Genomic DNA, 25888 nt, shown 5'->3' with positions numbered 1-25888 from the left:
GTCCCAACTCTCACTTTGAACGGTATTTTGAAACTTTATAACCATGTAGATTTTTTTGAAAACTGACTGCATTAGACAATTTGACTGGGAAAGATATGTATATAAACTGTATGTAAAATCATGAATTATTATTATCTGTTTGTGAATATGGGTCGTTTAACTTGTATTAAGATGGGCTATTACATTGAATCCAATTTATTAAGCATATTAAATTACTTATTAGAAAAACCACATCAGTTTTCTGGGTCAAAATATGTATTTTACAATAAAATTTATATCAATGAAAATGAGAACAGGGAAAGAGAAAACGAAAAGTCATACTAGTATCTATTATGAAAGCTACAATAGTTTTCTGCCCACAGTCAAACGAAATTCCTGTGTCATATCCACGTTTCATGCCATAAGGAAGCTTCCAATCAAAATGGCAGGAGGAAGCTCAATATTTGCTACACCAAAATGACATATATATATATATATATATATATATATATATATATATATATCCTCTTTCCAGCACCAAATGGGATGAACTCAAGGATAAACAAAGAAGAGACAGCCGAAATTCAGCATCCATTGACAAAGAAGATACGAATTTGATGCATAGATTTTTGTTTGGGACGGTGTCGGTACAGAATTTGAGCAGATTCCTTAATATTCATATGATGTTTCAGCTCTTGGATTGTTCTGCAGGCAAATGCTCCATTAGCTAGGTCAAAGAATATTCCAATATGGACAAGAAAGATTAGGTTCAACTCTATTAAATTATTTAATTATTTACCAAATCTTTTTTCTAATTTACCAAAGCCTTTTTTATGTCATATTCTAAGGATATCTACTGTTTCTGTTTGTGTTGCCATCTTTAGGTTTCTTTGCAATTCATTGTTCGTAGATCTTAGAAGAGTAATACCTTATACGAAAATAAAACATAACATAAAATTTACCAACGGTATGGTATGAACTTTCATACGATCACCATGACCTAAGCATAAATTTTTAATGAATTAAGATAGTTATCATTGAAAGGAACCAAACTGTAATCTAAGATAAACAAGAAATTTTCATAAGACGAGAAAGGATTATGAGAATATTCATAACTCTGAAACCAGAAATTTTCATAAATTTGTCTGCAATGCTTGTCTTATGAGACTGCATACGACATTTCTTAAGAGTTATATATGTAACTATTTATGCATCATACGTTTTTTCTCAGGAGTAAAGGATTCATAGGAAAAATGATATAATTCTTAGGACCTTCTATCACACTTTCGACAATAGTAAGAGTCATACGAGTGGAAAGTCAAGTGTACCTTCTGTTAGGAGCAGAGAGGAATGATGTTTGCTTCTTGAATAATTTGGATTGGGATGCGCTGCTCCTATAATTTGACAAAATGATATGCATGTGAGAAGCTTCTAGGATTAAGCATTTTGATTTAATAGCTCAACTCAGGCTTCAATCCCACAATAAGCTACTAGTAATATACCTGTTATATACTATTAAACGAAGCTTGATAATGCATTACGCCCTCTGTGTCTGCTTGAGCTGTTTGAGCTCAGCCATGTGATCCTCCTGTTTAACTCTAACCTTTCAACAAGAGCCAGGACATAAACCTCTCACGTAAAGATGCATTTTCCCACAACAGTAAGCTTGATGCTGCTGGATGGAATCTCCATAAAAGTAGTGTAACTACATTTGCTTTTGAAACAAAGATGACAGTCATCAATCAAAGAAAATTTGGTCTACCTTGTATAACCAGGAATTGAGGTCGGTTCCTGAGAATTTAGGAAATTCGAGGCGAAGTGAGGTTTGGTATTTGAATTGAACCCATTCATAGGTTGGTACCAGGGGCAGGCATGCCCAATGTTATCCTTTCCTTTGTCCATCACCTTTGCGGATCCCACCAATTTATCTTGCCTTGACTTCAGTTCATTGAAGAATCTCTCTGCAGCTCCTTGAATGTCTTCATTTCCATGGCTGCCTTATCTGTAATTTTTGTTTGTTTTCACCATAAATTATGGCCAAGTAAATTCTTGCTCTGATAACAGATGATGCCGGTATAATGAATCATCCACAAACAGCAGTGCTCAAGAAGGAAATTGTAGGGATTAACTCGGGGATTATTAGCTATCCAAGAATGAAAATGGAAGGTAGAAAGATAGTATTGCCAAATATGCCTATAATGGGAACTGAAACGGGTTGTTTTATAGGGCTACAAACAACCACACCTCATGCAATACATTCATAAAAGCTAACTACAATTAATTACTAAGTATTTAGTAAGTAACTAATATACCACAGCTGGCTATAACTACACATGAAACGGCATGCAACAAAATCCCTTCCCTTGCTGCACATTGCAATCCACTATTATAAAGCCATGCACACTTCTCATGTCATGCTTTGTCTTCTGCCCAAAGATCCTTCAACATTTTATTTGCTATCGGTTATCGTTGCTAGACTTCTAACTTCACACCCAATACAAGGACAATGCTCAATATGAAAACATCATCCCAGTACCGATCAGAATATAACAGATTACAACATTCTGGGCAGCATTTTTAAGCACCATGACTAGCAAAAGTAATTTAGATGGTAAAAATATTGACAATTGGAAAAATATGAAGGTGTACGGGCTGCAACTTCCTCCCATGCCACACAAGACAAAAAGCTACTACATTAATTTGTACACGTAATACCACCTTAATGATGAAGGAGATAGAATAGAGGCAAAAGAGCTTGTTGTGACAGCTGATTTAGTCACTAAACAGAGGCATTGATGCAGGTTGAGAAACCAGGGAATTAGTAAGAAATAAGTAACTGCTAGTTTAGCGGGAGCCACTATTTGAAAACAGGGACATTAAGCCGGGTGTAGTGGGGGAGGATAAGGAAGTAGAAATTTTGTTCAGGTTATGTGAAGTAAAGAAAAGTCTAGTGCCATTCGGCAAAAAGAGGAAAGAAACGTTAGGTCTTAGGATGGCACAAGCTGGTGAGAAAACGAGACTACGAGGTAGAGTAAGCTGAACAGGCGATAAAGGAGAGGCTGGATGTGTTCTTGCATTGAAGTGCTGTTTTCCAACAAAAGATACACGAGTGTTCTACAATTCACTGCTAACCCATGTTTCCATGGGTTACATGAGCTAAATTTTTAAAATGAAAATGGAGATGCTGAAAAGTCCCTGCATTCCTGGAACACCCTTTACTAGGGGAATCTAACTAGCAAATTTCTAAGAATACAGGCGACATCATAAAACCAAAGAAGCATCAAAGACTTCCAATCAAATCACCAACGTAAACTCATTATTGTAGTACCCGATTCATAAAGAAAATAACAAATAAGAAATTGCCAGGCACCAGCATTTTTATTTCCATGGATCATAAGACAAGTCTTTTACTTGACTTCCAATACACTGAGAAAATAGAAATCAATCTACCTTTGGCAAAGGTAGAGGCTAGTTGCATCTGATATCTTCTTTGTGTATTCTGTAACACAAACTTTACGATAAAAACCTAGCCCAAAACACTGTGTTCTGCCATAGATGTTTTGCATCCTGGAATCTTGCTGTCAACCACGCCGTCTATTCTTTCTACAGGTTCTAGTTCTACCCATAACAAGAAGGCAGCTGATACCAATATGTTACAGCCTGCAGCTTAGTTATCCTGCTACATTACCTTAAACATGTCAAGCTTCATATTAGTTTTGACGAGTGACGAACATAAATGACGTTTACAACCAGAAAAAAGAAGCATGAGGACAAAACGAAAAATTTAGATCATCCCTTAATCATGAGATTACCAAGAGTATATATTTGATATAATTCATCTATTCTATTAGTAGTTAAGACGGATGCTTTGGCAATTGAGGATGCAACATAGAACAAATAAACACAAATTGGTAAATTACTAAATTGGCATATATAAATTTGCTGGATTCAACTTCAAGACACTAAAGCATTGGTTAAGAGACACCAACTAACCCACTGTAAAAGAATATGTACCCAAAACTCTCCAACTGAAAACTTGTAGGCCAGTACGTTACAAACACTAGTTTCTCTCAAACACTAAGCAACTCATATTTGTTGTTCCTGCCTCCACGGATTACTCTAAACTCTGGCACCTCCAAATTATCTTTCTCCTCAACTCGATTGAGTAAATGGCGTTGAAAACCCCAACATGAATTCCTCAATATGACTATTACATCAATCAAACACACCTGACAGGCTGTCCTCACATATAAAACTTCTCACTTGTGATAAGAATGCAATTTTTAATTTATTAGGTTACTATGTAAACAAACTTAAATGAGCACAAAACAAATGAACAGGCAGTTGGAAGCTCTTCAATTGTGTCCCTCAGCCCTCAATCGATATTGGGTTATTAAGACCCTTCAAACACAACAGCAAATACTGAATTTCAACTAAAATTAGAATGACAAACTCTCATTTAAAACATTAACTAAGACTTGGAGAAATTGTCAAATTATATTTCCCTCTGTGAACTTAACCAAAGAAGGTGATGACAAGGCGTAGATGGAGGCAGTTAATGCCATTAAAGCATCCAAAAAATTGTGTGTGCAATGTTAACTAAAAAATGCACCATCAATTTGAATTCGTTTGTAGTTACGGTGCAGACTGCACATTCGACCACAACATAATTTACCTTCTGGGTCTACATTTCATATCTTATCTAGATTACTGTATTAATAGGCCAGAAGCTACATTAATGCTGTGTCAGGTGTCATTTGAAACAGATGGAACAAGAAAACTTATGGTGTTCAAACTCCAATTTACGATTTATCAATGGCATAAAGAAAATACAAAATTTCAAACTTAAATATCCATCATTCAGCACTAGTATCTCTTAAATCCAGATAAACATAAATAAAAATAGAAATTCTCTAATTCGTCAATGACAATTCAAGAGTCACTTTTCTTCATTTGAAAACACGTGATAATCCAACATTAATCCATAACTCAAATCTATGATTCGTCGCTATTGAAGCACAACCTCCTCTTACACATCAAAATTGCACGATTAATCCATGGTGGCAATCTCCACAGGAGGATTTTTAAATCATTATGTCTGTTCCCCGCAACTCTTATTTTTAATGAAATTTCATCAATTCAAAAATTGCATTAAAACGGAAGAAAAAAAAAATTGCACATTTATTATACAAGCACAGCCAAACTCTTCGATCATCCGAAGGACAAATAAACACAGCTGCGACCACGAGCCTGCACACACCAATAGATACAGCTAGATCCAGATAAATCCAATCAGTTACACAACAGAAACATTAAAAAAAAAAAAGAGAGAAGAGAGAAAAAACAAACACACGCACACGATACAGATAAAAATATATGCAAATATTTGAATCAAAATGAATGAAAAACAAACCTCATGTAGCGAGAGAATAGATCGATCCAAAGATAATCAAATTCACCGCGGTCACCGATTCAGTTGATGCAAGGCGGGAACAAACTTAAGCCATAGACGAAGCGCACTTTCATACATAACTAATTTATTAAAAACGAAAAAAAATGAACTCTCTTCATATCTATTACTTAACCAACTGGGGGTAAACACTCTCTACTTATCTACACATACATCAAGTTAATTTCAACAAAACAAATTACTAACAAATAAGTCCTAAAGAGAGCTCTCTAAATATCGATAAATGCAAACAAAATATCAACGAAACTAACGCCACCGATTCCGGCGCGGACAGCGTCACCGGTGAGTCAGTTCCCGACCTGCACCAAGCGAATTAGAGACCGCCGCAACAAATGGAAACTCCTCCACACAGATAGATAGAGATATGTGTGTGTGTGTATATATATATACACGGCAGTACATACAGATCTGAGACTCAGTTATCTCTACAACTAAGAGAGAGAGAGAGAGAGAGCGTTCGGTGACGATAAGGGTGGGAGGGAGGAGTTTATTTATAGGTAGAAGAGACGAATGAGATCATGACACGTGGAGAAAATAGCCGACTGCTGTGTGAACGTTACAGGATGGAGAGGAAAAAACAGGGGGAGGAGGCATGGTTAACAATCGTGACAGAGAGCTTTAACAGAATTTAGGGATGATATTTGGAGTGGAGTCTACTTATTTATGAGAATTTGCCCACGTGGAGTTACAGTAAATGCACGTGCGCATGATCTAACACTGTAATGCGTTTCTACATTTTCTTGTGTTAAAATTAAGGGGATTCAAATACTATACACTTAACATTGTAATTTGTCTTATATTTATATTTCGATAAAATAAAAATCCTCATTTTTCGTCTTAGATGTTCCCATTCCACTAACGGTGTTCTTACCATGAAAAAATGGATTTGATTTGAATTGTACAATGGAAGCACGTAGGTGCATAGTGGGACATTTTTTTGCTTAGGATATATTTGGATGTTTTTTAATTATTCAGAGCATACTTTAAATTATTGTAGATGGTAAATATAAAGCAATTTGATAGTTTAGGAATAAATTTGGATCTTTTATTTGTTTACATGGATTTACCATGGCAAATGTTAAATTCAAGATGGAGAACCATAATTACGAGAGGAACAAAATATGGAACGAGATTAATAGTGCGGGACTTTGATGGATCGAAAGGTAAATAGAGAATAAATATAAGATAAGTCGAATATTTCAAGGCCAAATTTGAAAATGTTCCCTAAAATTAGTTATTGATTTCTGTTTGTGTTTTTATATATATGCTTTCTTTTAATAAAACTGGCAAATTATCTATTTCTATATTATATTATACTATATTAAAAATACGAAGGTCCTTAGCGAAATGTCGTTCGTCTTTTTTACTCTTATAAAATAGAGTTCGCATTAGACAAAATAATAATTTAATTAATTGCCTAATACTTAGGAATAGTCATTTATTATTTTTCTAATACTTAGAAATAATTATTTAATTATTTTTTAATATTTAAGAATAGTCATTAAATTAATTTCCTAATATTTCGGATTATACAAAGTTTTGCCACTTTGTATTCCATTTTAGGTTTAGGCTGTATTAATTAGTTGATATTCTTTTCTATGCTAAATATAAACATTGTTATTCTATTGGGTATTTAAAAATCAAGTATATTAATTTATAAAATAAATGTAGTTGATAGTCTAAGAAGAGTAACCTTCTGCCAACGATTAATGTATTGTACTAATTATAAAGAAATTTTTGTATTGTTAATGTTTGTTCTAAATCCTTCTAAAATACACGGACACATACATGTGCAACATATATTAGAGTTCTAAATATTTGATTATGGACACTAGTCACTAGACAAAATAGTTATTTATTATTTTTTTAATATTTAAGAATAGTAATTTAATTATTTTTTTAAAAATTAAGATTCTAATTTTTTTTATTTGAAAAATGTACGAATACCTAATTTTAAAAATTTAAAATCAAGTATGATTTTACTTTTATAAATCCTAATATACATTGAAAAATTTCAGACGGCTTATTATGTCTTCTCCAATTTTTCCATCAACATTGTTTGGTGTATATCAGTATTGAAAAATTATTAGTTTCTTTTTTTCTTTTTGTGCTTTCTTACAAACAATATGTGAAATCTGGCTCCAAATACTAGATCAATTTAAAGCAAGGCATTGGGCATAAAAAATGTTTTTGACTATTCTTCTCTCTTTCTTCGTCCTTTTATTTTCATATGGCCAAATACTAGCAATTTTAATTCTTTTCAGTTATTCAAAAATACATTATCATCAAATATAGACGTTAAGCAGAATACAAAATATCAAATAACATATTCGCCTAATAAAAAAATAATATAATTATAACATCAACATGTATAGTATATCCAAGAATTTAACATCATTACAAAAAGCTAAGAAAACGTATTTATCACAAGATGATGAGAATTTTGGCTTTTGAAAAAGTTAATTAGTGCGGGTTGAAAGAATTATCTTTGGAAAGCATATTTTTGCTAATTTTTATTTATCACAAATATCTTTTAAATAAACCATTTATATTATTTTAAATTTTTTATTTTTATTAACATGGGTACACGCGCAACACGCGTATTCTAAAATTAGTTATTTAAAAAATCGCAAATAGAGTGAGGACACTTGCCTACTTATTCAACCTTGACCTCCCATAGTGTGTGTGTATATATATATATATATATATATATATATCAAAAGTTAATTTTCCAAAAGCTAAATGTTAATTATGAGGAAAAAAACTAAATGTGAACCAATTTCAAAACACTACCTAAAAAACAGGAATTAGCGACAGATAAATTTTATGGCTAGGCAAAAAAATTCGTCGCTAATTCTATCTAGCGACAGATTATCATGAATTTTGTTAGTTACGAGTGATATAGCGACAAAATTCATAGCTAATTCTAATTATATTTTCTAGCGAAACACCATTAAGGCTTTCTTGTTAAATAATTTACCTATAAAGCTTATTACCTTTACATAGTAAAACTATAGTACGTAGATTATGGTGTCACATTTCACTAATCGACCTTACTAGTACCCGATAAGAATGTTCATAAAAGCTGGACATTTGAAATATTTCAAAAGCTGTATTACTTTCCGCATAAACACGGTTATAAAATTGTTAACATTTTGGGAGGAGTTACAAGAACATGGTATCTTTTTCTATGGGAAAGCATATAATGATCATTAGATAAGAGATTTGTACATGCACTATTTGTTGAGGTTTTATTTTTAAGATGTAATATTCTTAAAATGAGGGTGAATGGGAAATGGAGGGAAAATAAAATTTTGAGTAAAATTTTAAGTTTCCCCCTCTTAACAATGAGACATTGTCCCATATTGGAAGTGGAAGACATTTTTGGGTGGTATATATATAATTGCTCTTCTTGTAGCTCTTAAAGAGTTAAGAAGAAAGCAAGCCTCGCGCCGTCGTCGCTCGCTCGGCTCGGCTTCGGCTTCGGCTTCTGCTACCAAATTTATTTGTTAATAGTAAATATTAACGTAAGATTATCCGTATTTGTAAACGGATATTTTCCAATCCGTGTATTGATAGTTTGGCAGCCGGATAATGGTCTTCCCACCATGAAGTGCTTGCTCCACAAATATGAAGTGCTTGCTCTACAAATATGTAATGCTTGATCCACCATGAAGGGTGGACGTTTGGTCTTGCACTCCTTCTTGGCTGCTATATATATGAGCAGCAAATATTGAAGAAATACTAAACTCAACATACAATTCGCTCAACAAATTGGCTATACATTGCACTCCTTCCTCTCAGAACTTCCATACGTTTTTCTGAGTATATACTCCTTCGTTCTGCATTGTTTTTAACTTCAAACAAAGCAACTGTAAGTGTGATTTGCTACCGAACTTTGTGTTCGCCGAAACACTGGGGTTTGAAGTACCGCTACACCAGTGTGTTATTCGTTCTATCCTGGGAGGAAATAATCCATTACCTTGGGTACTAGGAGGGGATTAAATTCCTTAAGGAAACACTGTGAATTCAGTGGGCTCGAATTTATTATTATTGTTTCATTACGTTAACTTATATTTTGCAGAATTAATATTTACAAATACAGCAATATTGACCGGGAATAACAATCTTAAGGAATTTAATATTTATTTCTGTACTTGTGTTATTCTTATTATTCTGCAAACTAAAACCTTTGTGGTTTGTGTACTCCCGTTTTGGAGAGTTAAGCCTTCGTGGCGTTTTGTTGGATATTAAAATCTACGTGATTTTTACTCCAGTTTGAAAACGTGTATTAAACGTTTGTTTGTGTCATTCTTTTCTGAAAAAGATGATGACTGAAAACGAAAACCAAGCTGTTCCGATGGCGACTGCCAACGCAACGACAAGCCGAACACCGGCGTTGGCACCGGCAGAAAAACCCGGAAAATTTTTCGGGATTGATTTCAAATGCTGGCAGCAGAAGATGTTCTTCTACTTAACTACGTTATGTCTACAGAAGTTCATCAAGGAAGATGTTCCTGATCTGCCGGATAAAACTCCAGATAATGAACGCTTTCTCGTGATTGAAGCGTGGAAGCATTCTGATTTTTTATGCAAGAATTATATTCTTAGCGGACTGGATGATAATCTGTATAATGTATACAGTAGCATGGAGACATCCAAAGAATTGTGGAATGCGCTTGAAAAGAAATATAAGACTGAAGATGCCGGGATGAAGAAATTCGTTGCCGCAAAATTTCTGGACTACAAAATGATAGATAGCAAGTCTGTTATTACTCAAGTCCAGGAATTGCAAGTGATTATTCATGATCTACTTGCTGAAGGTCTTGTAATCAACGAAGCATTCCAAGTAGCAGCAATGATTGAGAAGTTGCCTCCGTTGTGGAAGGACTTCAAAAATTATTTGAAACACAAACGAAAGGAAATGTCCCTTGAAGATCTCATTGTTCGGTTGAGAATCGAAGAGGACAATAAAGCTGCTGAAAGGAGAGGCCGTGGAAATTCAACAATAATGGGAGCAAATATTGTTGAAGCTAACAAAAAGAGGAAGAAGGCTTCTGGTCCGAAATACAACCCAAGCAAGAAGCGGTTCAGTGGAAACTGCTACAACTGTGGGAAAACCGGACACAAATCTACGGAGTGTCGTGCTCCGAAGAAAGACAAGAAAAGGGGTCAAGCAAACATGGTAGTAAACCATGATGATGTTGATAACTTGTGTGCCATGCTCTCTGAATGTAACTTGGTGGGAAATCCTAAACTGTGGTGGTTTGATTCAGGAGCCACTCGCCATGTTTGTGCAGTTAGAGAGGCTTTTGCTACCTATGCTCTTGCTGAACCCGGAGAGACAGTTTATATGGGAAATGCTTCAACAGCAAAAGTTGAAGGATATGGGAAGGTATTTCTAAAAATGACTTCTGGCAAGGTCATGACTTTGAACAATGTCCTTCATGTTCCCGAAATGAGAAAGAATTTAGTCTCTACTGGACTTCTTGTTAAGCACGGTTTTAAGTGCGTTTTTGTATCCAACAAGGTTGTAATTAGTAAGAATGAAATATTTGTGGGAAAAGGTTACCTCACCGAGGGCCTTTTCAACCTAAATGTAATGGTTGTTGAAAATAATAATAATATTTCAGCTTCTTCTTACTTACTTGAGTCAAATGATTTATGGCATGTACGTTTGGGTCATGTCAATTATAAAACCTTGCGGAAAATAATTAACTTGGAAGTACTGCCCAAGTTTGAATACGAAAAATCAAAATGTCAAACATGTGTGAAATCTAAGTATGTTAAACATCCTTATAAGTCAGTTGAAAGGAATTCAAATCCTTTAGACTTAATTCACACAGATATTTGTGACATGAAGTCAATACCATCTCGCGGTGGAAAGAAGTATTTCATAACTTTTATTGACGATGGTACTCGATATTGCTATGTTTACTTACTGAATAGTAAAGATGAAGCAATAGACGCATTCAGGCAATACAAAAATGAAGTTGAAACGCAACTTAACAAGAAAGTAAAAATGATAAGAAGTGATAGGGGTGGTGAATATGAATCTCATTTTGAAGAAATATGTTTAGAATATGGAATTATTCATCAAACAACAGCCCCTTACACGCCCCATTCTAATGGGATTGCGGAAAGAAAGAATCGCACATTAAAGGAGATGATGAATGCGTTGTTGATAAGTTCTGGTTTGCCACAGAACTTGTGGGGGGAAGCCATTCTTACGGCTAATCGAATATTAAATCGAGTGCCCCATAGCAAAACACAATCCATTCCATATGAACAATGGAAAGGAAGGAAGCCCAACTTGAATTATTTTAAAGTGTGGGGGTGTTTGGCAAAAGTGCAAGTTCCTAAACCCAAAAGGGTAAAGATAGGACCGAAAACCGTTGATTGTGTTTTCATAGGATATGCGACAAATAGTAAAGCATATCGATTTCTGGTTCATAAATCAGAAAATCCCGACATTCATAATAATACGGTTATAGAATCAGATAATGCTGAGTTCTTTGAAAATATATATCCGTATAAAAAGGAATGTGAGTCGTTTGGTGAAGGATCTAAACGATCTCGGGAAGAAACAAAAGAAAGTACATATAATCAGGAGGATCCAAGACGTAGTAAACGTCAAAGGACGTCTACTTCATTTGGACCAGATTTTGTGACTTTCTTATTGGAGAATGAGCCTCAAACATTTAAAGAAGCTATGACTTCTTCGGAATCATTGTTTTGGAAAGAGGCAGTCAATAGTGAAATAGAATCCATATTGAACAACCATACATGGGAATTGGTTGATCTTCCTCCTGGAAATAAACCTTTGGGTTCTAAATGGATTTTTAAGAGAAAAATCAAAGATGATGGCACTATTGATAAATTCAAGGCAAGGCTCGTAGTCAAAGGGTATAGACAACGAGAAGGTCTAGACTACTTTGATACATACTCTCCAGTTACAAGAATTACGTCCATACGGATGTTAGTAGCATTAGCTGCAGTGTATGGTCTTGAAATTCATCAAATGGATGTTAAGACGGCCTTCTTAAATGGAGAGTTGGAGGAAGAAATTTACATGGAACAACCTGAAGGGTTTGTGGTTCCAGGTAAAGAAAAGAAGGTATGTAGACTTGTTAAGTCTCTTTACGGACTAAAACAAGCACCCAAACAATGGCATGCGAAATTTGACCAAACAATGTTGTCAAATGGTTTTAAGATAAATGAATGTGATAAATGCGTGTACATTAAAAATGTTCCAAATCACATAGTCATTGTTTGCCTATATGTGGATGATATGTTGATAATGAGTAATGACATTGCCAACATAAATGCTACTAAGCGTATGCTCAATAGCAAGTTTGATATGAAAGACTTGGGAGTTGCTGATTTAATTCTGGGAATTAAGATCAATAAGACTCCTCAAGGTCTGGCATTGTCACAATCTCATTATATTAAGACAGTACTTGAAAAATTCAAGCACTTGGGCTTTAAAGTTGCAAAGACTCCAATTGACGTGAATCTTGTATTAGCAAAGAACAAAGGCCAAAGCATATCACAATTGGATTATGCTCGTGTATTGGGATGCTTAATGTATATCATGAATTGTACACGACCAGACATAGCTTGTGCTATAAGTAAACTGAGTCGATATACGAGCAATCCAGGCCAATCTCATTGGATGGCAATGAAACGAGTTTTGGGATATTTAGAACATACCCAGAACTTTGAATTGCACTACAGTAATTTCCCTGCGGTGATTGAGGGATACTGTGATGCAAATTGGATCACCGGTTCAACTGATTCTAAGTCCACGAGTGGATATGTATTCACTATTGGTGGAGGAGCGGTATCTTGAAAGTCGTCCAAACAAACATGTATTGCCCGCTCTACAATGGAGGCTGAATTCATAGCCTTAGATAAAGCCGGTGAAGAAGCTGAATGGCTCCGGAATTTCTTGGAAGACATTCCATTTTGGCCCAAACCGTTGGCACCAATATGCATACATTGTGATAGTCAAGCGGCAATTGGAAGGGCTGGGAGCGTCATGTATAACGGTAAATCTCGTCATATACGACGAAGACATAAAACCGTTAGGCAATTACTCTCTAGAGGAATTATCACAATTGACTATGTAAAGTCAAGTGATAATGTGTCGGATCCACTTACAAAAGGCCTAACTAGAGAGGTAGTTGAGAAATCATCAAGGGGAATGGGGCTATGGCCGAGAACAAGTCATTGTGGCAGTAACTCTACCTAGAAGACTGGAGATCCCAAGATCTAGGTTCAAAGAGATCAAACAAAGTCATTAATGACGGTTCAACATTGTCAAATAAAATTTTAGTCCATTCTCGTGATGAGACAATGTTCAGTACCAAGGATAAAGCATTAAGGCTTTTTAATGATTTCTAAATTTGATACGGGGTATATCAAATAGTGTATCTACAGGATGACACGTTTAGGAATCACCTATTTAAGTGTGAAGTGTGAGCCGCTTCAAGGAGAACTTTGTAAGGCCAGTTCTCTACGCACTTATGAAACCAGGCGGTGTTCATGGCTGAAACGAACACAACAATGAGAACCAAAGACGGTTAAGGGTTGATTGTGTGACTTATGGTTGTCTAGGTATACACCAAAGATCGACGGTTCAAAGATATCAAATCTACCGATTGACCGAGTATATCCGACATAAGTTTACTACGGAAAGTTCAAAGGGAAACCTACTTATCCAGATGCAATTAATCCTTGCTTGTAAATCACACAGTTTTTCATGCATACTTCCGTGATATAGCCATTCCCCATTCATGTGGGGGATTGTTGAGGTTTTATTTTTAAGATGTAATATTCTTAAAATGAGGGTGAATGGGAAATGGAGGGAAAATGAAATTTTGAGTAAAATTTTAAGTTTTCCCCTCTTAACAATGAGACATTGTCCCATATTGGAAGTGGAAGACATTTTTGGTGGGTATATATATAATTGCTCTTCTTGTAGCTCTTAAAGAGTTAAGAAGAAAGCAAGCCTCGCGCCGTCGTCGTCGTCGCTCGCTCGGCTCGGCTTCGGCTACGGCTACGGCTTCGGATTTGGATTTGGATTTGGATTTGGATTTGGATTTGGATTTGGTCAAATGATCGATTGATTGATTAATTTTTTGGACCAAATTTATTTGTTAATAGTAAATATTAACGTAAGATTATCCGTATTTGTAAACGGATATTTTTCAATCCGTGTATTGATAATTTGGCAGCCGGATAATGGTCTTCCCACCATGAAGTGCTTGCTCCACAAATATGAAGTGCTTGCTCCACAAATATGTAATGCTTGATCCACCATGAAGGGTGGACGTTTGGTCTTGCACTCCTTCTTGGCTGCTATATATATGAGCAGCAAATGTTGAAGAAATACTAAACTCAACATACAATTCGCTCAACAAATTGGCTATACATTGCACTCCTTCCTCTCAGAACTTCCATACGTTTTTCTGAGTATATACTCCTTCGTTCTGCATTGTTTTTAACTTCAAACAAAGCAACTGTAAGTGTGATTTGCTACCGAACTTTGTGTTCGCCGAAACACTGGGGTTTGAAGTACCGCTACACCAGTGTGTTATTCGTTCTATCCTGGGAGGAAATAATCCATTACCTTGGGTACTAGGAGGGGATTAAATTCCTTAAGGAAACACTGTGAATTCAGTGGGCTCGAATTTATTATTATTGTTTCATTATGTTAACTTATATTTTGCAGAATTAATATTTACAAATACAACAATATTGACCGGGAATAACACTATTTGCCTAAAACCTCTTCAAACATATTTTTTGAAGTTGCATAAATTAACACTTATAGCAACTTGTTCAAAAAGTTAAGGTTTTATGTTACCCCTCGAATTGTGGATGCATTTTATATTTAGTTACGTAGAACATGTTAGATAGTTAAATTTAATACAGACCGCATCGGGTGTTTACACCCGACTAAATAATTAACTTTGAAAATCAACCTATTAAAGTAAAAATGCATATCACTTGATCATAGTTAATTAAAAAGTGTAAATACAAAATATATGTCTTATATTCAATATTTTAGTGTGAACACGATGGGGATAAGTTTTGATCATTGGAGATCTATTGATGAGCCTCACATTCTTCGTGGGGCGATATTTTGCTTCATTATGTCATCCGAATTGTCTTGTAAGTACTTAAAACTCTAGGGGTGCTCTATTTAAGTATTATTCATGTTTCCCTTATAAGAAAGATATGGAAAAAAACTAATCCTATTTATCTTTAAAATCGGATAACAATTGAATTTGTATGTAGTTTTAAGAATACGTGATCTAATTTGATACAAAATGATAAATAAGATTGAAATTGAAATAAGCACTGGAAAAGTAAATGCAAACTACATAAGTTGAACAGTCTTAGCCTTGGAAGGTTAGTCACCCTTGAGCCGAAAGAGTTTTTATTGATATCAGAATGGAATGACAAGAGAATAATAAGAACTAAAAATAACAATATATTGCTTTGAGATACGTGTTGTCATTTCCTTTACAAGTAATCAGACTCCCTTTATATAGAAGGTGAGTCCTATGTTATGTACAATTAAAAGGTAAAAATCTCCTGGTTTGCCGATTTGCCAGTTCCCTATCGATATGTGTCGAGATTTTCGTCGTGATATCTGACCGGTTACGGATGTTTCGGCCTTCCGTTATTCCGATCTTCTGTTGGTTATATCGGCAATATTTTCTCGAGCTTACTCGGGGTCATGGTCGATTCCGGGATCATGGACTCAATATTCTTGAGGACGGATATTCTGACATCGTGTTCTGGTTCGACGAGACTCGGGGTCGATCTTCAACCCCTCGTGTTCCGAGTCCGATATGTCATGTAATAATCGAGCCCGATTTCGACCGTATACAGATAGTCCCCTCGTTTTTCGGAGAGTAAGCGACGAGAAACGATATGAGCTTCCAATTCTCACCTCGATACTCCGCGTCAGAAATGACAAAATGAACGAAACGTCTCATCAATCACGTCTTAATGACATTAAATGCTCATCAGTTGCTGGCCGGCCACTCCTGGCTTTAAACCATCATTTGAAAATTATAAATACCTCCTTCGTCATTCATTCAAACTTTTTATCCAAACCTTCTCTACTCTTGTTCCTTAGAAATCTCTACATTTTCTAGCATTTGCATCCTGATTTCTTGAGATCTTTGTAAGAACTTTCGCTTGTTTTCACTTCGAACCATCAAGTGTACCCCTTTAACTTCCTCTTTTTCATCTTCTTACACTTCATTTAAAAGCAAATGGCGAAGACTTCAAAAATAGTCCCCCAAAAAGAAACTACTTCTACATCACGGCCGGACGGCGAGGAACCAGCGGCGGAACCTCCTCTTAGCATGTTTATTCCAGGCGGGTGCTCGGTGACCACCGATTTTAAGGTTGAAAAACCTTCACCCGTTCCTGGCCGGTGTGAGAAGGTCTCGAGGTACATCTGCTAGATCACCGAAGATATTCTTCCTACGGTCAAGACGTGGTGGTTCCCGGGCCCAAAGAAGATATTACTACCCACGTCGAGGGATATTTAAGTGTTTACATTTATCCCTTTATGTTGGGCCGTTGGACCCGGTAATCATCCACTTCTACAGAAGTTATGAGGTGTGCCTCGGCCAGATTCATCCCTCATTCTGGAGGATTGTCATTCTTCTTCTGTTCTTTGTGAGCAAGATCGACAGATGTTTGTTCATCGTCGACCACCTCATGCGCCTATACAGTCCCCGACTCTTCCGAAGGGGACTGATTAAACTTGCACGCCAGGCTAGTAAAGCCCCATTCTCTAGCATCGATGAAGACCGGGATCGAGGTTGTCTAGGCCGTTTTGTCCGAGTGAGGACCTCGGACCTGATCCCGGCAGAGTACATGTTGTTCCCCGAGAAGTGGAACACAAGCGTAAGTAAAGTTTCATTTTTCCTAAAAAATTTATTTTTTACTCTCTTTTCCTTCATTCTTACCCGTGTTTGGTAGTGGTGCAGCTGTTGCTCGGGTATCAGAAGCAGTCCCTCGACTCAAGGAGTGGGTCGAGGGCATTGTGTCACATAAACAGTATACTGAGCGTGCATGGCGCGAACTTTTGAAGGGCCGGTGGGAGGCTCGTTCTCATGGTGAATTCTTTTCTTGAGTGGACAACACTAAGGTTTCCTCCGTGTTGCCGAACCCTTACTCATTTCTTTTTTCTTTGCAGGTCTTCCCAAAGATGTCGCAATGAGGCCTCCATCCGGTGATGATGATTTTCCCACCGAGTCCCCTGCTCCGAGAGAGGGCGAGGATAAGAAGAGAAAAAAGGGTTCCGAGTTCTCCGAACTCGGAGAAGAAAAAATCGAGGAGGAGGCTGGTGCACAAATCCAAAGAAAGTACCAGTCCCCGAGAGCTCCCATCGGACTCACTCCACCGGTTGAGGGATGAGTCTGAAGAAGAAGAAGAAGAAGAAGAAACTTCTGAACTGGTGGCCCGTGTGCGATCGCAGTTGGAGGGACGATGGGCCACTGAACTAGAGAGACGCAACACAGAATCGTCTCAAATCAGGGGGGCTGAAGAAGAGGCAGTGGCCGAGGCCTCCGAACCAGTAAGGGGCGAGGCCGTTTTTCCTCAAGTTAGGGAGGCCGACAAGGAGACCGCGGCCGGTTCTTCTCGGCCAGAAGACAATGCCCCGAAGGACATACTTGGGGTGATCGATCTCTCTGAGTCGCCTTCGTTTACTGACTTCATGATCAACGAGGCTCAGACGCTGAAAAGTCACCTCAACGAAGGGCCCCAAGGGGTGGTAGACCCCTTTCACAACTTTTTTGACGGCCTAGACTCTACTGCCACGGAGGACGTCACCGGGTTGGGTGACTTACCGGTGCCAAGGAAGAGTCCGTCTTCGGGGACCAGCAGGCCTTTTTCAAGTCCGAAACTAGTCGACCAGTTCCCAGCTCCAGGCGTGAATCCTTACCGGAAGCGGTCGGTCATCATGTCTATTCCGGAGAATGCCCTGGTCTTTTCTGCCCAGTAGGGATCGCCATTTATCTTCAGTGTCTGGTGACCGAAGAGGATCAAGCCAAGATGAATGAGGTGGAAGTGCCCTGCCTGTTCAACGAAGCACAACAGGCATTAAATCAGGTAACTTCGGATGCCTCTTGGCGACCTCTATTATGTACTTAGATTAAGTCATAAATAATCGTAACTTTTTTCTTTGTGCTTGCAGGCCTCGGTACTTCATCATGAGACTTTTCTCCGATATCGGGAAGATTTAAACTAACATGAGGCCGAGACTCGAGGGATCACTGAGAAGAGGGATGCGTACATACTTTTCAGTGAGAAACTCTGGGCTGAGCTAGAGGCGGCTCGAAAGGAACACACCGACCTGGTCGAGCAGGTAAGAAGAGTATTTGAGGTTAGTGACGATGAGTCAGATACGGTGGCTAACGGTCTGAACCCGCAGGTCCAAAAGAAACTTGATCAGATCAAGCAGCTCCAGGCGGAGGTGGATGCGGTAAAGGCCGAGGCTGAAGAATGGAAAATAAACATGAACCGCTTGGCCTCGGAAAAGGAGACTGCCCGGGCACAGTTGGCTTCGGCTGAAGTCCAACTTCAAGTTGTGAAGGAAAAGACCTTGGTGTAGGCCAAAAAGATCGAGGGGCTTCAATCTTAGCTAAATTCGACTATTTCAGATCTAGAAGACATGTCCAAGGAGCTCGAGACGGCCAAGTCGGAGGCCAAAGTAGGTAAAGTCGATGCTGACGAGATGGTGGCCATTTATAAAGCCGATGTCGAGGCGGCTCAGGTTCGAGCAAAGGACCTTATCGAGCACGCAAAATGGCAATCTCGAAGGGAGGACCTCGAGGAAATTCATGCTTGGGGTTTCGACTTATCGGTTGAGGTTGAGAATGCCAAAGAGCTCGAAGCCGAGGCTAAGAAACTGGCCTTTCTCGAAGATGATGAAGGTTCTGAAGATTTGGGCGAGTCCGAGGATGGCGGAGAGTCCAAAGGCGATGATGCGGCTTCCGACGAAGACTAGGCCACTTAGGCTCTTTTCAGATGTTTTTATTTTGCTTTTCGTATTACCCTTTTGTTGAGGTCGTTTGGCCCTTGTAATTTTTTTTTGATATATACATAAGGCTTTTTCCCTTCAACTGCTTTTGAATTTTCCCTCTTCTTTATTACTTATATTTGCAAGGATCGAAATTCCTCAGCATGAAATAGTTAGGTTACATTAGGAGGTCCAAACAAATCTTGCCTTCAAATTTATCTTGTTTCTGGGCATCGTAAGGGTTTGGTGTGACCAGAAATATTTCCCCCAAAGTACTTAGACTTTTTCAAGTTATAGTTTGTCGAGGGTAGCCTTTAGAACCGGTTAAATAATTTTAAAGCCTTGTTGTTTTTGTTACGGGTCTCGGATGTCTCCGAGTCGCGTCAATATGGCCGTAGCCTTTTTAGTTCGGGTGTTGCCCAGCGGGCTTGCTATCCCAAGTTATCCGGGCTTGCCTAAGATAATAGTCCCTGAGTGGGGGTGGCCGTGGTCTTTAAAATTCGGGTGTTGCCTAATAGGTATTATGCCCCCGATGTCCGATAACTCGGACCATCCGAGTTTGTTTTCGGACGGTAGTCCCCGAGTAAGATTGTTCGAACTCGGATTAAGGTGGACCTTGGGCTCGATACCTTTAGAGGATTGGATATAGGAAATTCCTTGAGAAATGCAAAAAAAGTTTAAAGGGCAAGATGTTTACGCGCAAGGAAAATACTTCTTTTTATTCTTGTGCATAATAGTTATACATGTGTACATGCTTTGTGCCAGGGCTCGAGCAGTATATGCGGGCACAGTTCATTTGACTGTTTGGCCCTTATAATCTTACAATAAATCCCATCGATCGAGACCCTTCGATCACAAAGTTTATTTCATTACTAAAGTCGATATCCGAGGGTAATGCCCCCCAGTCTTCGGGGCTGATCGAAGAGAGGCCTCGAATGCTATTGTGATCTTCGTCACCGGTTCGTAGCCGGCCATCAATTCTAAGTTAGCACGATTTACTTGTTGCCTCATTAAAAACCTTGCTGGAAAACCTATTTGGGATAAAAATGGTTCAAGGGAAAAAGAGTGCAACGCGTGCTTTCAGACCTAAAATGTTGTATCGTTCCTTGTTGGTTACCTGCAAGCATTAGTTTAAAATGTAAATAAGAGAAATAATGGGGTCATACCTTTGCAATAATATCGTTTCAAGTGAGTTATATTCCAGTTGTTCGGTAGTTGCTTGCCGTTCATTGTTCCGAGTTTGTAGGATCCCTTTCCGGTGATCTCGATAATTTGGTACAGTCCTTCCCAGTTCGGCACCAATTTCCTTTCGTTCGGATTTCGGGTGCTCAGTGTGACTTTCCTTAGTACTAAGTCCCCGGTATTGAAGTGTCGAAGGTTGGCCATTCGATTGTAATACCTTTCGATCCGCTATTTTTGGGCTGCCAACCGGACGAGGGCAGCTTCGCACCTTTCATCTAATAGCTCCAGGCTCGTACTCATGGCCTCTATATTCGATTCCTTTGTTGCATATCGGAATCTAATACTTGGTTCTCTGAGTTCGACCGGTATTAAAGCTTCGGCACCGTAAACCAATAAAAATGAGGTGGCCCCGATACTGGACTTTGAGGTCGTACGATATGCCCATAGGACTTCGGGTAGGATTTCCTTCCATTTTCCTTTGGCGTCGGTTAACCTCTTTTTAAGGTTTTTGAGTATGATTTTGTTGGTAGATTCAGCTTGTCCATTCCCACTAGGGTGATAGGGTGTTGATAGAATCCTTTTGATCTTGTGGTCTTCAAGAAATTTGGTTACTTTGCTGCCGATGAATTGTTTTCCATTATCGCATACGATCTCGGCCGACATTCCGAACCGGCATATAATGTGGTCCCAAATGAAATCAATGACTTCCTTCTCCCTGACCTTCTCGTATGCATGGGCTTCCACTCATTTAGAAAAATAGTCAGTCATAAACAATATAAATTGAGCCTTACCGGGTGCCCATGGAAGGGGGCTGACGATGTCCATTCCCCACTTCATGAATGGCCATGGTGACAAAACCGAATACAGTAGCTCCCCGGGTTGATGAATAATCAGAGTGTGTCTTTGGCACCCGTCACATTTTCGAACGAACTCCTTTGCGTCTTTTTCCATATCGATCCAATAGTAACCGGCTATGATTATTTTTCGAACCAGAGATTCGACGCCCGAATGATTTCCACAGGTACCTTCGTTGATTTCCCTCAAAACGTACTCAGTATCCCCTGGCCCTAGACATATTGCAAGTGGGCCATCGAATGTTCTTTTGAACAGGGTTCCGTCTTCGGACAGGCTAATCCGGGCTGCCTTTGTACGTAGGGTCCTCGATTCTTTTGGATCCGAGGGCAGTTTCTCGGTCCTGAAATATTCTACATATTTATTTCTCCAGTCCTAAGTTAGGCTCGTTGAGTTGATCTCGGCATGGCCTTCTTCCACCATCAATCTCATAAGCTGTACGACTGCCCCCGAATTGAACTCATCATTTTCGACTGATGATCTAAGTTAGCGAGGGCATCGACCTCACTATTTTGATCCCGAGGTACATGTTGCAAAGTACTTTCTTTGAACCGATGTAATGTTACCTATAACTTGTCTAAGTATCTTTGCATTTGTTCTTCTCTGACCTCGAACGCTCCATTAACTTGGTTTACCACAAGGAGGGAGTCACACTTAGCTTCGATCACCTCTGCCCCCAAGATTTTGGCTAGTTCAAGGCCTGCAATCATGGCCTCATATTCGGTCTCGTTATTAGTCAATTTCATAGTCTTAATAGATTGACTAACTACATTGCATGTTGGTGTCTTCAATACGATGCCAAGTCCCTGAGTTAATTAATAACTCTCTTTCGACCTCGGGTATTAGGGCCGGTGTAAAGTCGACCACAAAGTCTGCCAAGATTTTAGACTTAATGGCGGTTCGGGATCGGTGTTCAATATCGTACCCACTTATTTCCACGGTCCATTTGGCCAATTGGCCCGAGAGCTCGGGCTTATGCATAACATTCCTCAGCGGGTAAGTAGCTATGACACATATGGGATGACATTGGAAGTATGGTTTTAGCTTCCTAGAGGCGCTTAGTAAAGAGAACGCCAGTTTTTTATAGGTGAGGGTGCTTCTTGAAAATTGCATACCTTGCTCTTCCCGGACTAAGACTTCACTTACCGCTATCTCCGAAACCGCCAAGTACAAGTATAATTGTTCGTTTGTCTTCGGTGTGTGAAGCAGCAGCGTGCTCGATAGGTATCGTTTGAGTTCCTCCAAAGCTCGTTGACATTCCAGGGTCCACGAGAAGTTATTCTTCTTCTTCAATAGTGCGAATAATCGGTGGCTCTTATCGGACGACCTCGAAATGAATTGTCCCAGGGCGGCTATGCGCCCAGTTAGTCTTTGCACGGCTTTCATATTGTCCACGACCGATATATCTTTGATGGCTTTGATTTTGTCGGGATTGATCTCGATTCCTCAGCTGGATACCATGAATTCGAGGAATTTACCCGACCCAACTCCAAACATACATTTTTCTAGGTTCAGCTTCATATTGTATCGCTTCAATATGCTGAAGGTTTCCTGCAAATGTTTTAAATGGTCCTTTGCTCGTAGGGACTTAACCAACATGTCGTAAATGTAAACTTACATTGATTTTCCTATTTATTCCTCAAACATCCGGTTTACTAGGCGTTGGTAAGTGGCACCAACACTTTTTATTCTGAACGACATCACGTTATAGCATTATGTGTCATATTTAGTGATGAAGGAAGTTTTTTCCTGATCAACCCAGTCCATCCGTATTTGGTTGTGCTCGGAATAGGCATCGAGAAAACTGAGGATCTCGTGGCTGGCCGTGGCATTGATCATATGATCGATATTGGGCAAAGGAAAAGAGTCTTTGGGACATGCCTTATTCAAATCCTTATAATCTATACACATTCTTAGTTTATTCCCCTTTTTAGGGAATACCACTACGTTTGGTAACCAATCTGGGTATTTAACCTCCCAAATAGACCCTATTTTAAGGAGTTTAGATACCTCATCCTTGATAAAAGCATGCTTGATCTCGGACTGGGGTCTCCTCTTCTGTTTGACCGGATGGAACTTTGAGTTCAGGCTTAGCTTGTGAGTGGTTATCTCCGGCGGGATCCCTGTCATGTCAAGGTGGGACCAAGCGAAACAATCTTCATTAGTTATAAGAAATTGAATGAGTTTTTTCCTGAGCTCGGGGCTTAACCCCATGCCTAGATATACTTGTTCCATCTCCTCGACCATCGATTTAGTGGCGTCAGAATCATCGGGGGTTATAAAAGTTCTGGGGTCCCCGTAATCATCATCCTCGCCTTCCCCTTGTTTGTCCGAATCTACCGAGGCTAGTTCTAGTGATTATATTTGGCCCCATTTTTGACCATCTGGTTCGGATCCTTCGACGTTGAGATTGTAGATACCGGTATAACCTCCTCGACCGCGAATATTTCCTTGGCAGCCGATTGTTCACCGTAGACTATTTTAACTCCACTAAGTGTCAGGAATTTCAGTGCCTAGTGCAGTGTCGAGGGCACCACCCTCATGTTGTGGATCCATGGCCTTTCGAATAAAGCATTGTACCTCATGTCTCCTTCGATCACACAAAATTTAGTTTCCTGGATGATCCCGACGGTGTTTACTGGTAGCGTTATCTCGCCCTTAGTAGTTTCACACGTTATGTTGAACCAGTTTAGAACTCGGACTGCAGGCACGATTTGGTCTTGTAGACCGAGTTGCTCCACGACCCTATCGGATGATATTGGCGGAGCTACCTGGGTAAACTAACACACGTTTAACTCAGGATTTATTTATGAGTACAGATATTACCAGTGCATCATTGTTGGGCTGCACGATTCCTTTTGTGTCCTCATCGTTGAAAGTCAAGGTTCCTTCCGGTATGTAATCTTGAGTCCGTTTCTCTTCGTGACGGATATTTTGGTGTGTTTCAACATCGGCCCAGGAGGAACATCGACCCCACAGATAATCATGTTAATGACGTGTTGAGGCTCTTCTTGCTCATCCTGCTTGTTAGAATCCCTATTCCTGAAATAATTTTTTGCTCGGTCGCTCAGGAATTCTCGAAGATGCCCATTGTTGAATAATCGGGCTACCTCCTCTCTCAATTGTCTGCAATCCTCTGTTCTGTGGCCGTGAGTGCCGTGATATTTACACATTTGGCTAGGATCCCTCTGGGACGGATCATGTTGTAAAGGTTGAGGCCATTTGGTATCCTTGATACGTCCGATAGCTAATATGATGGCAGCAACGTCAATGTTAAAGTTGTATTCTGATAACCTCGGTGCTTCCTTAGGCCTGACGGGCCTGTCAAAGCTGTTTTTACTCATGAGTCCCTGACTGTGTTGACCTCGATTGTTTTTCCTTTCGCTTCTTATGAAATTTCTCCCATATCTGTTATCTCTTTGATCCCCATTGTACGGTTGATAGCGATCCTTGCTCGATCTTGGTTCATGGTCAATGTCTCTTTTGGCTCTATCAACGTTTCTGATAGGATAAACAGACCCCGAAGGGACCCCGAGTTAATCATCTTCGACTCTGATTTTCGATTGATACCGGTTATGCACATCAACCCAGGTAACGGTCGGATATTCTATCAGGTTCTGCTTCAGCTACTGTGAAGTCACCGAGCTTCGAATATTGAGTCCCTGAATGAAAGCTTGAACAGCACAGTCATCAGCAATCGGAGGTAGGTCCATCTGTTCCAGCTGAAACCAGGACACGAACTCTTTGAGCATCTCGTTATCTTTCTGTTTTACTTTGAAAAGGTCCGACTTCCTGGTCTCGACCTTGATGGCACCAACATGTGCTTTCATGAAATAATCTACAAGCATACCAAATGAGTCAATAGAATTAGGAGGTAAGTTGTGATACCATATCATAGCTCCCTTTGACAGGGTTCTCCAAATTTTTTTAGCAGAACAGACTCGATCTCATCGTCCTACAAGTCGTTCCCTTTGATGGCACATGTATAAGCGGTTACATGCTCATTTGGGTCGGTCGTTCCGTTATACTTAGGTATCTCGGGCATACAGAATTTCTTAGGGATCGGCTTCCGAGCCACGCTTAGAGGAAAAAGTTTTTGCACAAACTTCTTGGAATCCAAGCCTTTCAATATTAGAGGTGCTCCTGGGATTTGGTCTACCCTGGAATTATAGGTTTCCACTTTTTTGTCTTTAGTTTCGATTTTCTTTTCCCCCGACTCCACTCGTTTTGTCAGTTCCTCGAGCATTTTTATGATCTCGGGGTTAGTCCCTGATTCGTTCTTGTTAGATCTTTCTGCAACCAGTTCATCCCTACGGGTAACTTCTCGAGGCGGATTGGGCTCGGCTCTA

General features: G+C 39.0%; 1 long non-coding RNA gene across 6 annotated transcripts; it reads right to left on the bottom strand.

Annotated features, from left to right (window-relative positions):
* Positions 1-299: 299 nt before the first annotated feature.
* On the bottom strand, positions 300-6051 carry LOC104108637 (uncharacterized). Of its 6 annotated transcripts, none has more exons than XR_011410392.1 (4): positions 3430-6051; positions 1482-1981; positions 1308-1367; positions 300-684 (listed from the first exon to the last, which is right to left on the bottom strand). It is a non-coding gene; the product is annotated as an uncharacterized lncRNA (long non-coding RNA). The 6 variants fall into 6 exon arrangements; XR_011410393.1 differs by having other exon boundaries at positions 1482-5251; positions 5393-6051; XR_011410396.1 differs by having other exon boundaries at positions 1482-5229; positions 5393-6051.
* Between the last annotated feature and the right edge of the window lie 19837 nt (positions 6052-25888).

This window comes from Nicotiana tomentosiformis, chromosome 8 (assembly GCF_000390325.3).
Source record: "Nicotiana tomentosiformis chromosome 8, ASM39032v3, whole genome shotgun sequence".
NCBI classification, from domain to species: Eukaryota; Viridiplantae; Streptophyta; class Magnoliopsida; order Solanales; family Solanaceae; genus Nicotiana; species Nicotiana tomentosiformis.
The sequence above is the reverse complement of the archived record's forward strand: the minus strand, read 5'-3'. Positions and strand labels throughout refer to the sequence as shown.